At 41.7% G+C, this 18,705-nt stretch overlaps 1 protein-coding gene across 2 annotated transcripts in view; it reads right to left on the reverse strand.

Annotated features, from left to right (window-relative positions):
* The window catches only part of STS (steroid sulfatase), a 179,181-nt gene that overhangs the window by 153,319 nt on the left and 7,157 nt on the right, over positions 1 to 18,705 (reverse strand). Inside the window, exons 2-3 of one of the 2 annotated variants that reach the window (XM_032790057.2) lie at positions 10,502 to 10,659; positions 9,550 to 9,647 (exon numbers count right to left, since the gene is read on the reverse strand). The exons of the other annotated variant lie outside the window; for it this stretch is intronic. The gene's annotated coding sequence lies outside the window, so the exon portion shown is untranslated. The remainder of the gene's footprint in view (positions 1 to 9,549; positions 9,648 to 10,501; positions 10,660 to 18,705) is intronic. 2 annotated transcript variants of the gene reach the window in all.

The raw sequence follows: 18,705 nt of genomic DNA on the forward strand, positions 1-18,705 counted from the left end.
TTCTCTTTGCCTGACATTTTTCCCTGCTCTGCCTGAGCTATCTTGATTTGCAAGGCAAGAAAAAAAAACAAAAAAACCCCACAGCTTTTAACTGGACTTCTCAGAATGAGAAGAAATCAGAAAAACTGGTTTGTAACTTGTCTTTTGCAAACTGTTAATTACCGCCAGCTAAGACCCAGCTGAACCTTTCTAAGAAAGCCTTGTTAGAGAAAAGCCTTTATCTTATTTGCCTTCAGGGTATCTCTCCTTCAGTCTTCTCCAGCATCTCAGAGAAAAAAAAAAATTGCTTTGTTGCCCCCCACCATCCCCTAAAAAATCCCTCACAGCTGCTCACCATGTCAGGTTCCTTCCCACTCTGGACTTCAGGGTTTCAGATGTGGGATTTGCATGGACACATCTCTAAGCTAATTACCACTTTAGATCGTATCGGTGCCACCACCCCAAGCACTACTTTTATCCTGGGTAGTATTTGAGGGACTTACAACCAATTCCCGTGGTGAACACAGATCCAAACCCCTTTGTATCTTGAAATACAGGAGAAATTAAACCATCTCACCCTTTCGCCGACAAAGTCCCTGGGGAAACCAATGCATATCCCCTGGATCTAAAACCAAGGAAAAAAATCAATCAGGTATAAGAAAAAGGACTTATTAAAACCCTGCTAGGAAGTATTTAGCTAGTAGCCCTCACAGACAATAGCGATTCAAACCAACAGAGGGAATGTCCCTGAGGGCACAAATTGTGTTAACAACAAAAAATAACCAAATACCCAATTTGATTCTACCTCAATTTGCATAAGACAAGTTACAAAGAAATAAACATAAACCTATTTATTTCTTTCTAAAACTTTCTACTCTGATAAGAGGCTGGTTCCTTGATCTTTTTCACTCCGGCTGAAACTGAAACTCTAAACAAAGGAAAACTTCCCTCCTTCCTTTTGAAACATCTTGTTCCCCCATTGGTTCCTCTGGTCAGGTGTTAGCTAGGCTAGGTGAACTTTTTAACCCTTTACAGGTAAAAGAGGCATTAACCCGTAACCATCTGTTTATGACACAAGCCATGATGTATCAGATGTTTTTCTGTGGTACTTATAGATAGAAATCCAGCTGCTTGTGTCTCTTCTTTTAGGAAGTTAGGTGAAGAATGTAGGAAATCTTTAAATTCTTGAGGAATTTTAAGAAACTGTCCTCCCTTAATATATAAAGGTTAACTCAATAGGGTCCCACACAGCAGAACGAGCCTCGTTTTTCATTAGATGATCATTATATTTATTTCACTTCCTTTCCTTATGAATGTTTCTACATCAAAGCTTAGGCATTAAAAAAAAAAAAAAGCTGACTGTTCTGAAAAGACACCTTTTACATTGTCTTGTTTTCCCTTAGTTTTTTTTTTTTTTTTTTTTTTTTGCTGGAAGTTGAGCAGTTTCTCAATAAATGCTCTTGGGGTCTCATTATCTGGACTGAAGTACTCTGTGAGTGACTTTGAATTCAACAACTAGGGAATTTTTATCTTTTTTCAAAATATCCTTAAATGAGTTTTGGACCAAGGAAATTATATTTTCACCTTCCTTCTGTGTTCTCAGGGACACCAGCTATGTTTAATAGAGTACTCCTATTTTCTAAGTCTTCAGATTTATCAAGGAGAAAGTCCACATCCCTTTACAGGTCCTATTTACAATTTCCAGCACTATTACTCCCATGCTGTTCAGCTTCTGTCATCCTTTTATCTTTCCTAAAACACCTAGCACTAATTGTGAATGGGGCTCTTCTTATGCAGCTGTGTGCCACTTTTACGTAACTCCTATTGTATGATGGCCTTTAATCTCCTTAACGAGTACTTCTGTATCTGTCCTGGTCCCCACTGCTAAAAAAAAGTGTTTTTTTCTTAAACCTGGGAGTAACTAACATGCATGAGCTATCTTGAGGTAAAAATACAGAGAAGACTAGGCATCTACTTTCACCGTGAGGTAAACCATGGGGAAAACTGCCATATAATTAGAACCCTGCCAAATTCATGGTCCATTTTAGTCATTTTCACAGTGATAGGATTTTTAAAATAATAAATTTAATGATTTTTGCTATTTAAATCTGAAATTTCATAGTGTTGTAACGGTAGGGGTCCTAAATCAAAAAGGAGTTGTGGTGGGGGTTGCAAGGTTATTGTAGAGGAATTTGTGGCAATGTTACTTTTACTTCTGCAGTGATGCTGGCAGCATCGCTGCCTTCAGAGCTGGGCAGCTGGAGAGTGTCAGCTGCTGGCTGGAATCCCCTAAAATAACCTTGTGAGCCCCCCCTACAACTCCCTTTTGGGTCAGAACCCCCAATTTGAGAAATGCTCGTCCCCTCCATGAAATCTTTATAGTATAGGGCAGTGGTCCCCAACCTTTTTGGGGCCAGTAGAACATTCATGTTTTCAGAAGAGAGTGGCGGGCGCCAACAATTTTTCAAGGCTTATTTTGTATTTGTACATCATATTTCATACTCTTCCCACTCTGGGTTGAAATAATACGCACGTTGTCTCTTATTTGAACCACTCATTTTGGAGCAAAATGTTAAAAAAATAATAAATTGCAAAGCACAAGAAAACAGCAGTATCAGTACAGAAAGAATACTCATATACAGGGCCGGCTCCAGGCACCAGTGAAGCAAGCAGGTGCCTGTGTCAACACATGCTATGGGGCAGCATTTGGTCCATTCTGCAGAGGCTGAGCGTTTTGGGGGGTTTTTTGGCAGCAATTCTGGGCAGTGCAGTGAGAAGCCTGAGAGAAGCTGCCCAGACTGCTACCCCGGAGTACTCTGTTTCCAGCAGGCATCTCTGACCCCAGCAGGCCCTGGCATCTCACCCCTGCTGGGCACTAGGCGGCCCTGCGCCTGCCAGGGACAGAGAATACTGGCACCTGCAGCCCTGGAGTTCTCTATGCCCGACAGGCATGGGGCCGTGGCTTCTATTCTTGAAGCTGTGGCCCTGCGCCTGCTGGGGACAGAGAGCACTGGCGCCCACAGCCCTGCAGTTCTCTGTCCCCGGCAGGCGCAGGGTCAGAAGCCGCAGCCCCGCGCCTGCTGGGGACAGAGAGTACTGGCACCCACAGCCCTGGAGTTCTCTGTTCCTGGCAGGTGAGGGGCCGCGGCTTCTCTCCAGCTAAGCTGCGGCCCTGCGCCTGCCAAGGACAGAGAGCACGGGTGCCCGCAGCCCTGGGGTTCTCTGTCCCGACGGGCGTGGGGCCAGAAGAAGCTGCAGTGCTGCGCCTGCTGGGGACAGAGCGCACTGGCGCCTGCAGCCCTGGAGTTCTCTGTCTCCGGCAGGTGCGGGCCGTGGCTTCTTTCCCCTGCTGAGCACTAGGTGGGCGCACATAAATGCCCCAAAGGGCACCATGGCACCCGTGGGGACCACTTGTATAGGGTAAAAGCGCAAAAAAGACCAGATTTCATGGTGGGAGATCAGATTTCATGGCCATGAATTTGATAGGGCTCTACCTATAATCCCTCTGGGTTGCTGTTGGCAAGTTTACCGTGCAGTAAAACTAAAATTTTAAGCTTAACTGTGTTTTCATTTCAGTATAGCTCAGATGTATTAGTTATTCCAGGGTAAAATATAAACCTTTTTTAGCAGTCAAGACAAGTCCTCTGTCTCCATTTGCATGTCAGCAAGTGCAGGGGTGATCATCATATCATTGAAATGTAGGACTGGAAGGGACCTCAAGAGATCATCAAGTCCAGCGCTCTGAGCTAAGATAGGACCAATAAATCTAGATCAGCACAGACAGGTGTTTGTTCAACCTTTACTTAAAGGCATCCAATGAATGTGATTCTACAGTCTCTCTTGTAACTCTATTCCAGACCTTAAATAACCTTATAGCTAGAAAATTTTTTCCTAATACCTAATATAAATCTCCATGCTGTAGATAAAGCCCATTCTTCTCCTACCTTCAATGGACATGGAGAAAAAGTGATCCCCCGTTCTCTTTATAGCAGCTCATAATATATTTGAAGACTATTATCTGATTCCCCCTTCCGTATTCTTTTCTCAAAACTAAACATCCCCAGATCAGGTTTTCAAACCTTTCAGTATTTTGTTGCTTTCCACTTGACTCTCTCCAATTTGTTCACATTTTCCCTAACGTGTGGTTCTCAGGACTGAACACAGACCTCTAGCTCAGTGGTTCTCAACTTTTCCAGATTAATGTACCCTTTCAGGAATCTGATTTGTCTTGCAAACCCCCAAGTTATATCTCATTTAAAATTACTGAATACAAAATCAGACATAAAAATACAAAAGTGTCATAGCACACTATTACTGAAAAATGGCTTACTTTCTCAATTTACCATATAATTACAAAATAAATCAATTGGAATATAAATATTGTACTTACCTTTCAGTGTATAGTATATACAGCACAATAAACAAACCATTGTCTGTATGAAATTTTAGTTTGCACTGACTTCACTATTACTTTTAAATGTAGCCTGTTGTAAAACTAGGCAAATATCTGGATGAGTTGATGTACCCCTTGGAAGACCTCTGTGTACCTTGATGGGCAGGCATACCCCTGGTTGAGGACCACTGCTCTAGCTGAGGCCTGACTTGTGCTTAGTAGAGCAGGGCAATAAAGTTCTGTGTCTTACATACGACACTCCTATTAAATCATCCCAGAATGATTAGTCTCTTTTGCAACTGCATGAAAGTGTTGTCTCATATTCAATTTGTGATCCACATAACCCCCAGATGCTTTTCAAGAACTACTATCTAGCCATCTATTCCCCATTTGCTAGTTGTGCATTTGATTTTTCCTTCTGAAGTGAAGTAATTTGCACTTGTCTTTATTGAATTTCATCTTGTTGACTTCAGATCAATTCTCCAATTTGCCAAGATTATTTTGAATTCTAATCCTGTCCTCCAAAGTGCTTTCAACCCCTCCCACCTGGATGTAACCTGCAAATTTTATAAACATACACCAGAGCAATAAGAGGAAGAAAAACCTTTCCATTTTACTGACTTTCTCCCATTTTTAATTAAACAGAATTCCTTAATAGCGGGGATTCATTATGTAGTTTCTACCAGTCATTATATGTACTTTTTCAGATTGTGTGTGTGTGGGCGGGAAGGGCGGTTACTGCAGCAATAGTGGTTTGACTGGCTGAGTTAATGGAGTTTTGCTAATATCTTAAAAAGGATTCAGGCAGTTTGTGTCTACTGTGCAGCTTGCATCCTGTTAACACTCTGCCAATAATAGAGCTGGATAGAACATATTTTTAAGACAGTATTTATTTTTTTGTTTATGCCATAATTTTGAGAATTTCATAAACTTTCAACCTGGTTAGGCCACTACTTTTACTGAATCTTCAATAATGTTTATGACATGGGCCTTTGATTCTCCTTAATGAATCATTATACAGCTGCACATGTGATTCTATGTGGTCAGAATGACTCCACAAATTCCTTTCCTTCTCTTGTCTCAGTTTGACTTGGCCCAAATACATGCTATGAGTATGTGCCCAGTGACCATGCCCCATTTGCAAGTGATAAGCTGTTCTGTCTGGTTTGTGCATGTTAAACAGCTGGCCCAAATAGGCAATACAGGGGAGCTTGTTCAGGTTGGTGGCAGTTGCTATGGACATAATCTGAGAAATAGCATATTTGAGCCTTTACAATTATGTCCAGGTGCATCCAGGTACCATGGATGGATATTGTCCTTCTCCCTCGACTATAGTTCCCCTCATCTCATCTTTTCATAAGTCTAAATGCTCTCTTATGTCTTCCACTGTCACATCTCCCCCCATCCCTGGCTCCTCTGACTTTGCACATGGTCATTAGGAAAGTATTAACTGTCTAGTTTTTCTCATTTATGATGCTCTTTGGGACTCAGAATGTTTTATATGCTGACATAAGTTTGCCCTCCCTCCAAATTTTTCAGAAATGATGCCCTTTGGCGCAACCCAGTGAAAATTCAATGGTGGGCACATATTTCTGGGCACATCCATCTAGGCAGAGCCAATTCACTAGCTATCTCTCTGCACTCTTTGAAAATGCTCTAAAGGCATTTTTTGCCTGATTTCAGGGGCACAAACTCCCAATTTAGATAGACAGAGCTTTTGTATAAAACTTTGAGGAAGGGGACAGGGAAGGTTAACTTAACAGAAGAGACAGTTGGTAGTAATTTATATAACTAAATTCTGAGTTTTAAAACTTTCATATTGAGCCCCAATCACTCAATCACGAGTCAGGCCTACAAAAATGACAAGATTTAAAAAAAATAGTATTTTTAGTGTCTTTTTAATTGTCATCTAGGATTTGAACCTCTAGTGTTCATGTTTTTCCAGCCTTTCTCTGCACCATTTGTGCCAGAGTCTTGAAAGAAAGAAAGCTGAGATGAGTGTCTCATATATTCAAACGACTTCAAGACATGAGCTAATAAGTAAAACATCAAATACCAAGAGACTCATGATAAAGTTGTGAGTTTTTTTCTCCTTTTGACTGAAGCACAAGTATTAACAGCCGTTATGTTTTACTGTTGCTACCACTATTTTTACAATGATAATCAATACAAAAGAAAAAATAGTAAAAAGAGGTGAAAAATCACACGTGCATGTGTAATTATATATACACACATATATACATAAGCTGAAGATGTCATCTTAGTTCAAGTTTTGCCTGAAGACAATGTATTATAAGAATTTGCTATAAAAAGATTTAAAGGACTTTTCCCACCTTGGTTATTATAGTTAAGGACAGTTTGTTGGGGAGGTTTCTTGTTAAAAGAAATCCAAATTAAAAAAACAAAAACAAATAACTAATGCATAAAAGGTCTGCTCCTTTCTGTAACATGCTGCTGGGGATACCCAGAGGTGTTGGCCTCTATGTTACCTCTCTCCCTCAGCAAAAGTGAGCTTTGCTGGTGTTTAGATTGTGTGTCAGCTGCCTACCACACCAGTCTGTTTTCAATACCAGCAAACTTCTCAAGGCTCTCCCAGCCCAAACCTTGCCTAGCAGATAACAATCTGTAAACTCTAGCCCTCAAGCTTCACAGATGTGTTTCTCTGGACTGCCCAACTCCTACCACTGTGCCTTCAAAGAAGATATTAAATTTGCTGCTTTGTTAATTTAACCAGTATAAATACACCCTTCCCTTCAAACACAACACTGAACTGATTTATAATAAAAGTAAAACAAGTTTATTAACAAAACAACATGGATTAAATGATACCAAGTAAAAAAGATAAAGGTAGAGCTGGTTACAAGCAAATAAAAGTGAAAAAGCATCTAAAAGACTAAAACTTAATCTAGCTAGAACAGTCTGTGCTCAAGATGGTTTTTCTCATACCCACTCTCCTTTCAAGTTCTTTACTGACTGGCCTGGCCACAACTCATTTCAGAGATCAAATCGCTTGATTTATTTGTCCCCTAAGGTGAAGGGTAAAGATGGAATCTTTCTCTGTTCCTTATATCCCCAAGGGGAATGTCTTTGGCCTTGTCTACACTTGCAAGTTGGAGTGCATTAAATCAGTCCCGGGCGACCTAACTCCTAAAGTATCCAGACTTGCAAGGCACGTAGAGTGCCTGGACTCTGCAGCTGGAGTGTTCCTAGTAATTGACCTTCAGGAGAAGCATAAAGCTTGCTGCACCCCAGACAAAATGCCCGGGTGTCAGTGTGGACGACGTATTGCATTACTGCGCTGTGATTGGCCTCTAGAAACATCCCATAATCACTTGAAGTGGCCACTCTTCTCATTGTTTTGAACTCGGCTGCAGACATGAGGCTATCCCCTTTCAAAGCTCTGTTTCTGACAGCCGGCATGCTTATCTGCTCCAAGACAAAGCAAACCTTTACTGTGGAATGCTGCTGTGTTTGTGCGTGTATGTGTGTGAGAGAGAGAGAGGCAGGGGTGGGGGCTGATGTTAGGGTTTCCCCCTTCCCTCTGCCACTGTCTGAACTTACAGGACAGCATGCTGACACACTTTCTGCCACACAAAACACAGTCTCTTCCCCGACATACACACAACATACTCCCTGTCACAATCCACCCACCACCTCTCTTCCCCTCCTCCCCGATTTGAAAAGCATGCTGCAGCCACTTGCACACTGGGATAGCTACCACAATGCACTGCTCTCTGTGGTGTTGCAAGAACTGCTAATGTGTCCACGCCACTGCGCTTGCAGCTGACAGTGTAAACATACAGCAGCGTTTTTCCTGCTGCGGTCTCCGTCAGCTGGTTTAACTCAAAGCGCTCTACATCTGCAAGCGTAGCCATGCCCTTTGTCTTACAAATCAGGAATGTCTCCTGGGGATTCAGGCTCCTGTGTCTCTCTGGAGTGAAAAAGCCATGTTAATTCTCTGTCTTTCGAATTCAGGATCAGATAACCCCTGCAGGTTAACCTTGATGGCCCTGTTTACTGTTAATACATAAATTGAGGTACACCCACATTTGTTTATCTAGGACAGAGCTGTTTATCACCTTTAACTGGGCTAGGCTGTCTGGCCTTAAGTGTGTTTTAGTAACATTATACAGAGGGAATTCATAACTTCACATATAATCATTAACACATGCATTTTACAATCATATTAGTAACCAGTGTGTTATTAGCTTTCATGTGATACCTCACAAGGCATAGTTTGTACAAATATTATTGCAATAGTGTGTAAGGGGTGAGTACAGGGGTACTGCAGGGCATACTTTCCATTGCTGTTCCTCTATCATACCCATGCCAGTTCTCTGTCTCCATTATTTCCATTAGTGGATATTCCCCACAATACATGGCCTTAATTTTCATTAGCCTAAGTAAACCTGAGGGCATATGGGATTATTGAAGAAAAAGTCTAATAACTTATGTAATTGTATGTATATATGTATGTAATTTATATAATTAAACTTCTCAGTCTCATGTATTTCCTCCATTGAACCAATGGGCTTGCATGACACAACATAGCTTACTCACTCAGAGTCAGCAAAGCTACTTTAAAACCACAGGTTTGTTAAAGAGCTTATTTTACAACTCTTTAGCAGCCCAGCAGCTTTTGAGTCTTTAACAAGAATTTCTAATCAAAATTACACATTCTTTTAATATCACTTTTTTGAACACACAAGGGTTTAAGTGGTGAGGGGGAAAAAAAATCACACTGTAGCAGAGCAGGGAGTGTAACTCAGGGTCTCACCACTTTCTCACTGGTTCCTACTGCTTTCAGAAACCAGACAATGTTTTATGTTCTTTTTAACCCATTCTAGGTAGGAAACTTCATAGCACATTACAGTACTGTACTAACACGGTGCATTCTCATGTTACAATCTTAATCTGGCAACCATAATGACAAACTATCTTTTGTAGATTTTGCTTATCAAAGTCTTTCACCAACCACCTTCCTTTTTTTGTTATAAAATATAAACTGCTTCACTTTACTGAGGAAAATAAGACATTTTGGTATATTATTATATTAATTTATCAAGTGCCAAAATGTGCTTACGGCTGCATAAAACTGAAAAATTTAGCAGCCCCTTGTTCCAAAGAGCTTACAATATAAGTACACAAGAGAGACATTTGAAAAAAAGATACTTTACCTCACCTCAGGCTGTTTCACTTTCTGCCTCCAGATTTCAAACAAGCTGGCTGCATGCACTTATCACCACTATATGGGTGGAAAGTCCACTCCCATTAACTGTAGGAATGACAGAGGCGGGAAGGAAAAGGAACCATTTGTTCTTGGCATACAGCCCCAATAGATAAAACAGTGTAAAAACGACTATACAATCTCTTTCTTCGAAATCTCTCTCCCTATCTATCTATACACATACGTAATATTATACATAAAGAAACAAAGGCAAACAAATTATCATAGTCCATGTGTATGCAAAGATAAGCTTAAGAGAAATAACGTAGTTTAAACCTTCCAATTGTACTGGATCAACTACTGTAGGACTTTCAATTCAAATTAATTAGAAACACACTGTAGGAAACAGGGAAGGAGAGAATCCAAGATGTAATTTAATGTTCATCCTATCGTGAGTATGGTAAAATACTCCTTACTGAACATTTATATAGTAACTTCTATCAAGGGATATTAAAGCCCTTTGCAAGTATTAATTTAGCTTCACAAAATGGTTGTGAGATACATATTATTCTTCTCATATTGTATACAAAGAAACTAAGTAAGAGAGAGATAAGTTGAAAGACATGTTAGCGAGCTGGTGCCAGCTCCCATTCCTGTGCTGACTACAAAATCACACCCTTTCTCCAGGGCTGATAATTAAGGATTCTGTGACTTCCCGGGATCTCCATGACTTTTGCAGCAGCCAATACGGCTGACCCCAGGGCTGGCTGAGCAGCTGGGGCAGTCCCAAGGCCAGCTGCTGCATTGGCAGCTCCAGGCATCACTGGAGCAGCAGTCTTCCAGCAGCAGTGGCACCCCGGGCCCAAAGAAGATGTGCACATGAGTGCTGGGTGAAGTCCCGAGCTGAATCCTCCCACAGAGAGCTGATTTCAGTCTGTGTTTGCAGCTGGGTGTGGCCTTACCTGTGTATGTGCTAGAGAAGGCTTGGAGGCTTGGCACAGCAAGGACAGGATGAGGAAGACCAGGCTGGTGGAACAAAAGTGAAGTGGAACCCCAGCACATCAGGTGGCATGCTGGATGGGAAGGTCCAAGCCGTCACAGCATATTTGTAGTGTGACACCTATCAAACAATTGAGATTTCAGTTGCTAGCCTTCATGTTTTACTGTGTTTATTTAATTTTTTTAAAAACACATGAAAACACCTCTTCTGCCATTTATTCACTAGCTCTGCTGTGAACCTTTCAGATTTGTAAAACTATATCCCTTTCCACTGTCTTACATCTTGTTGAAAAACATCAACAAAGTCTTCACGTTTTAAATATTTTGTAAAAAATGTCATCCACCTTTTTTATTTACATATATATCTCAAAATTTTTCATCCATCTCTTCTCATCATAAGTGAAAATTCTTAGAAGTAATGTCTTCTGGCAGCCACTGAGAGATGTTGCTTTGAACAGCCATAACAAGCCGTACGTTGGGAGCAGCAAAAGCTTTCATAAGGAGAGAAAAGAGGTGATTTGATATTTTCCTACCTTTCTGAAATGCACATACAAACAGTAGTAAAGGGATCCGACGAAGTGGGTATTCACCCACGAAACCTCATGCTCCAAAACATCTGTTAGTCTATAAGGTGCCACAGGATTCTTTACTGCTTTTGTATAACTTGTATTTGATTAGAAATCAATGGATTTTAAGGGATCTTTACACCTAAGGACCAAAATGACTTAATATTATAACTGATGACTTCACTGACACAGCAGGGCAGGGAACTGGGACTGGGATGCTAATAAGAGTGAGAAATTCCATTTGACTTATGGTGAAACATGGTCTCAGACATGTTTTCTCTTGGTGCTGAAAACAGTTTTTGTCTGTTGACACTAGCACTCAAACTATTTACAGCATCTGTTGTAAGCAACAGGTAATTTTCCTATTGGAGATGAGCCTAGTAAGAGAAACTGTAAGCCTGAAGGACACACACATATGATAACCTGACTTACTACCAGTGGTGTTTCTGACCAGATATTAGAAGAAAAAAATACACCTCTACCCCGACATAACACGAATTTGGATATAAAGTGATAAAGCAGTACTCCGGCGGGGCGGGGCTGCGCACTCCAGCGGATCAAAGCAAGTTCGATATAATGCGGTTTTACCTATAATGCAGTAAGATATTTTGGCTCCCAAGGACAGAATTATATCGAGGTAGAGCTGTATATAAGATTGTACAGCACTTCATTTTTATTTGCTTTGATTTTCTCAGATTTGTAATAGCGTTGTTCTTTAAAGAAACATCTGTGTTTAGGTTGGTATAGGAACAATACCTATGGATCATTCTCAGAGATTAGGAAAACTAGGTTTTCTTCTAAATTCTGTTCAGAAAGAGAAAGAGGGCCTGTAAGTAGTTGAGCAGTCCTGTTGACTTAAACAAGACTACTTACATGCCTAAAGTTAACTCGGTGCTTAAATGCTTTGTTGGATCGGGCAGTACATAAACCTTTGGCGCAACCGTGGTTGACAAATTCATATTTAATACTGTGACAAAGTTCCTCCTCTACGTTGGTGGGTCCTGCACTTATTGGCAGATTTGTTCACCTCAGTGATCTTCCCCTCTTGTGGAACCCACAGTCTGGGTCAGCTCCTCCCGTGTCTGATCAGGAGTTGGGAGGTTTGGGGGGAACCCGGGCCCGCCCTCTACTCCGGGTTCCAGCCCAGGGCCCTGTGGATCGCAGCTGTCTATAGTGCCTCCTGTAACAGCTGCATGACAGCTACAACTCCCTGGGCTACTTCCCCATGGCCTCCTCCAAACACCTTCTTTATCCTCACCACAGGACCTTCCTCCTGGTGTCTGATAACGCTTGTCCTCCTCAATCCTCCAGCAGTACACTCTCTCACTCTCAGCTCCTTGCCTTCTTGCTCCCAGCTCCTCACACACGCTCCTTCTCCTCTGGCTCCTCCCTGCCTGACTGGAGTGAGCTCCTTTTTAAATCCAGGTGCGCTGATTAGCCTGCCTTGATTGGCTGCAGGTGTTCTAATTAAAGTAGCTATCTCTACTGCCTTCTAGAAAGATCTTAATTGGCTCCAGGTGCCTTGATTAACCTGGAGCAACTGCCATTTGGTTACCAGGGTACTAGGGATTTGTTTAGCCTGGGGCTAACATACCTGTTTCTCAGTATTTTACTGTAGCCATCTGGCCTTGTCCCCTCACAATACAAAATGGTTGAATGATCCTGCACTCTAATCCAATCTAATCAAAGAGTTTATAATATCTCCAAATATGTCTACAAATGCTCCTCTGGTCTTGAATATGGGTTCAAAGGACAGACACTATTAAAAGAGTTAAATATGGAGAGAGACATCTTTTAGTTTAACTTTCCATATTTCTGCACTTTTAAAACCTTCGATCATGCTGAAATCTAAGGGGTAGTTTTAGGACATACTGTATATAATTACAGAATCCCAAAACAACAACATTATTCAGTTCCTCTGGACTTTGTGTGGCTATGATTTAAAATAAATGAATGAAGAAACAAAAAGATGAATATATACTGTAGAAAAACTTCAATGAAAAGGTGTGTTTTGCACTTTGATCAGTTCACTGCTTGTCATGGCCTTAGTCTGATATCTCTAAAAAAAAAATCTGCAACAGGGATTCCAAAAGCAAAAATAATTTTGTTCTCACTGCCAAATAGTCAGAACCTGGGTCTATTTGACTGGATCACTCTGTGGAACATATTCACCAACGGGTATTGTGGAAGGATAATTTCTGGAGTATTTCGTAACTCCAGGAATACCTTGTATAATAGGACTGAGACTTAGAATTACTATTTGAACCACATTGGGAGCCAGTGGAATCTGTGATTTTCTGTGGTGATACTCACTTATATTGCTAATGAGGAATTAGAAATATATGTTACCAGATTTGTTATTTTTGTAGTGATTGTGTCAAATTCTAGATAGTCTGTTATGAGTAGAACATGGAAATGATGAAAGTGGATAATGCTGACTGTGTCCATGTGAGAAGAGTGTACAAGGCTTCTTAACTAGATAAGGTGAAAAAAGGAATTTCTTAACACTTCAGCAATCTGTGTATCCCACAAAACCCGAAGCCTAATACCTTGTTATCTAAATGCCAAAATGATGTTTTAAGTTACGCATCTGAATCAGCGGTGGCTCTAGCTTTTTTGCCACCCCAAGCACAGCAGGCAGGCTGCGTTTGGCGGCTTGCCTGCAGGAGGTCCACCGGTCCCATGGCTTCAGCATACTTGCCACTGAATTGCCACCAAATCCACGGGACCGGCGGACCTCCCGCAGGGATCCTACCAAAGGCAGCCTGACTGCTGCCCTCGCAGGGACCGTCAGGGTGCCCCCCACAGCTTGCTGCCCTAGGCATGCGCTTGGAGCGCTGGTGCCTGGAGCCACCCCTGACCTGAATCTATATCTGGCCTAGTTTAAATTTGGCCAGGTTACCAGAATTGACACATTTACTTGTACGCAATAAAGCAACATGAGATCTTTAATGACTGTACATCAATCCCAACTCTAACTGCAGAGGTCCTCCAACATGATGCAAGAAGTTTGGTCTGATACAGATTCAGAGACAAGAGTGCCATCTACTGAATCAAATCCAATGTTTCCTGCACCTAGGTTTTCCTAAGAGTTCTCCCATCCAAGAACTCAATTTGATCCTGTACAGTCTGCAAGATCAGAGAGGATCCCAGCATGAGGTGGCTGATTTCAGGTTGACACCTTTTACATAATTAGAATATATATTACTATTAATATTGGAAATCTTGTTATTAGCTTTTAGGAAATTGCATTAATCTAGTTTTTCTGTTTCAGATGACGGCACAGTTGTTAGGCTAAAAAATTCAGTTAAAACTATTACAGTAGATTATGGAGTAAGGCTGTCAAATGTAGTTGTTAACACAATGCTAATCTGTTATAGATTGTGGTACCAAATGGTCTAAATGACATGTCTAATATTTATGAAATAATTACAAAACAAATCATTCTGTAATCTATTTTGTAGATAGCTGCATCATCGGATTTATGATTAATTTATTTCTCATACTTGGAGCCCGCACAAATCCCTTTCAATTTGTATTAAGTACTTGCTCTTCATGAGTTAGATATTTATCCGTAGACCTCTTTTAATTAGGAATAATATTTAAATTTATAATTTCAATTATGAAATAAATGGGCAGTGGTTGCCCATAAAGATATAGGTTTAATTTTTTAATTAGATGAGTGGCATCAGAACACATACTGTAGCTTGTGACAGGAAATTTTGAATACTGCAAGTGAGATTTGAAACATACATTGAAGCAGAAAGCTTGTCACCTTGATATTAGAGGGCCAGATTCTGATACTCTTCTTTATGTTGAACTGCACCTTACTCCATGAGTAGTCCCATTGATATCACTCATTGATGTGAAAAAGTGTTGCAGTCTGCAAAGTTTCCCCAAATTTTGGAATTATGTTTAAATGGATGAGACGAAGGTCCCACGTCTAGTTACTTACTTATTCAGGTACCTGAATGGGGACTGTCAATCTTCAGACAAACATGCTCCTTTGGGAACATTCCATTTTCTTATAGGGAAAGTAGGTAAATTTAAGGACCTCTATATTTCTGCATATTTAGATAGCTTTAATTGAGCGATTAGTGTTGTCTAATTACAGACCTGATCTTGCACCTACTGAAATCAATGACACAGCTCCTTTTGACTTAAGTGGTGCAGATTCAGGCCCTATAGCAGCCATAGAAGGGTTTTATTTATTTATTTATTTATTTATTACTGTGGAGAGAGAAAAAAAACTGCAAGGGAGGACGAGTCAGTGAGAAAATCTCTTCATTGTTCTTGGTTCAATTACTTGCCAGTTAAAGAGAAAATAGGAACACTCATCTATTGTGCATATCTCTTCTACTTTGCAGAAAAAAAATAAACATGTATGAATTTCTGTTTAGGTTTAAAGCTCTGGAGGAATTTATTCCTGATGCACTTGTTGCTGAGCAGGTCTTCTCTGCTATATATCTCTTAACTGACCATTTTGGAATGACTTCTGATCTAGGCATAGGACACAACACAGCAGTTCAGGAAAAATAGTGCACTACTTCAGACAAAAGAAATGGACAGGTTAGGAAAATATTTCAATCAAGTGATCAAATAAGTTAATTAGAATTCCAAATTCTGTCTGAAATAAAATACAGTCCACAAGATCATAATACCACTGATTTTTAATCACAGCTCCTCAATGATTTCAACAGAGAGTTCTGCTTGAACATCAGTTGTATGCTATAATCCATGGTATATAATGTACTCATTTGCTGGTTGATTAACAATGTATTTATTATAAGTATTATATTTTAACTTTGTCACGTTGCATCTTTCTTTCTTGTACCATATATATGTAACAATATACACAGAGCATTCAACTAGCAATTTGATTGGCCCCCAAAAACCCCATTCTCAGGGAGAAGGAGAGAGGTCCCCTGATGTTTCCTGATTCCTAAAATTCCTAATATCCTTTCTATCAAGTTTTTGGAGGGTTTACATTAAGAACCTTGATTCCTAAATACTTTTCTTTCTTCACTCCACACAAGTGACTTCTGCTGCCCCAGGATAGCACAGCAGAAGTGAGTGTCAGGATCTGCAGAGTCAGTGAAATGTCCAGAGCACTTTGGCCCATATGCACAAATATATTGATTTCACTGGAAGCTAGGAGCCTAAATACCTTGGTAGATCTGGGCCCTCCTGACTAGTCAAGACCCTTTGTACTCTGCATCCCTTACTGTACCATCATGACAACCTGAAGATCAGTCAAGCCTGAACAGACCAGGAAGCATTCGGGTGCTTTAGGATTTGGCACAGAATAAATAATGGTGTGATGTGATATGAATGTTCTATCAGGGCCACCCAGAGGATTCAGGGGGCCTGGGGCAAAGCAATTTTAGGGGCCCCTTCCATAAAAAATTGCAATACTATACAATACTATATTCTCGTGAGGGCCATTGCACCACTTGCTACCCCCCGCATGGGCGGCCCTGGGAAAAATAAACCTTCCGCATCTTGGCATAAACCCAGTTTTGAGAAAACTTCTTTACAAGGTATCACTGGTTCTCAGCATCAGCTACTGCTAAAAGGCACTAAAGCTCATTAAAAGGGTTGGACAAATATTTTCTGTCAAAAATTTTTTTGGATGGAAAACTAAGGGATTTTAAAAAGCAGAAAAAAATCACAGACAATGTCTGCTTTCCTTCAAGATTTGTTGTGTTTCTTTTTTAATTGAAAAGCTGAAATTAGTCTGCCAAAACCTGAATATGGTTTTGGGTTTCAGAAGTGTGTGGCCAAATATTTGCTGCTTGCTGTGTTTGATTCTTTAAAGAAACAATAAAAAAATTCTTCTTAAAAAAAATCCAAAAGTTTTGAATCACCTCAGCTTGTGACTAAATGCCTGAGCCCATCCAGTAAGAGATTTTTCCAGGTTTCTGATACTCTGCTGGCTTCCTTGACTCATATCTGTTTCCATAACTTTGGGTTCATTTAGGTTACAACATAAGAACAGCCATACTGGGTCAAACTGAAGGTCCATCCAGCCCACTATCCTGTCTATGACAATGGCCAATGGCAAGTGCCCCAGAGGGAGTGAACCTAACAGGTAATGATCAAGTGATCTCTCTCCTGCCATCCATCTCCGCCCTATGACAGAGGCTAGGGACACCAATCCTTACCCATCCTGGCTAATAGCCATTAATGGACTTAACCTTCATGCATTTATCTGTTTCCAAGAGACTGGCTCCATGGGGTCCCTCTCAAACTGGAGACGATTACTGTGGGTTTGTCTTTATTACAGCTTATGTACATACTCCACGAACTGGGCATTTGAGCTTGTTCCAGAATCTGGGATGAGCCTATGTTGTGAAAACTGAAATGTTCAAAATAGCACAAGCATGTGAATGGACACAGGGTGCTAAAATTAAATTAATCCAGAGGTTCTCAAACTGGGGTTCGGGACCCCTCAGGGGGTCAAAGGTTATTACTGGGGGTCGCGAGCTGTCAGCCTCCACCTCAAACCCGCTTTGCCTCCAGCATTTATAATAGTGTTAAATATATAAAAAAAGTGTTTTCAATTTATAAGGGGGGGGGTCACACTCAGAGGTTTGCTATGTGAAAGGGTCACCAGGACAAAAGTTTGAGAACCACTGAATTAACCCCTCTGAAGCCTCAGGGAATGCAGGGAGGGGGTCTTCCTTGGTCTCCCTTCGTAGGATTGGGAAGGATATTGCTCTTCCTCATGTGATCCCTCCCCAGTAGGCTAATTTTAAATGAAGCTACCCTCCCCTGACATGAATCTCCTATGGCACTGAAATTAAATATAGACTATAATTTGGCATTTGAGAAGTGAAAGGATGGTAGCCCTAATGGAAAAGCTAACAGCTTGGACTGCCCTCCTCAGAATCCCCGACCCACCCTGCTCCTTGTCCCCTCACTGTCCCCTAGAAACCCCACCCAACCACCACCCCGGGACCCCCACTGATTTCCTGCCCAACTGCCTGCCCCCCTCAGAATCCCCAACCCATCCTGCTCCTTGTCCCCTCACCGTCCTCCAGAGACCCCCACCACCACCACCCTGGGACCCCACCCCTGCTCCCTGTCCCCTGACTGCCCCAACCCCTATCCACCCTCCCCCCCGCTGAGTCCTGACAGACCCACGGAATGCCCATGATCCAATCCCTATGTTCCCTGTCTCCTGAATGCCCCCCAAACCTCTGCCTCCTCCCCATCCCCTGACGGACCCTGGGACTCCCTGTCCCTTATTCAACCTCCCCGGCCCCTTACTCCCGGCTCCCCCCTCACCTGGAGCCTCAGTGTGCCGCATACAGGAGCGTCCCTGAACAGTGATGCAGTGTGCCTCCGGCAGGGCCTGAGCTCCTTCCCACTTAGAGCCACGTGGTAAGGGGGCACTCCTGGATGCGCTGAGGCTTCAGGAGAGGGGCAGAGGCGGGGTCAGGCCGGGGCCAGGGAGGGAGCCTCAGCCATTCTCGTGGGGGCCCCTGAGGAGCCCGGGGCCTGGGGCAAATAGCCCCCTTGCCCCCACCCCCCGGGAGCCCTGTGTTCTATTGGCATGAGATTAGTATGACTGCATTACTCATGCCTGGTAGAAATTA

Source organism: Chelonoidis abingdonii, chromosome 1 (assembly GCF_003597395.2).
Source record: "Chelonoidis abingdonii isolate Lonesome George chromosome 1, CheloAbing_2.0, whole genome shotgun sequence".
NCBI lineage: Eukaryota > Metazoa > Chordata > Testudines > Testudinidae > Chelonoidis > Chelonoidis abingdonii.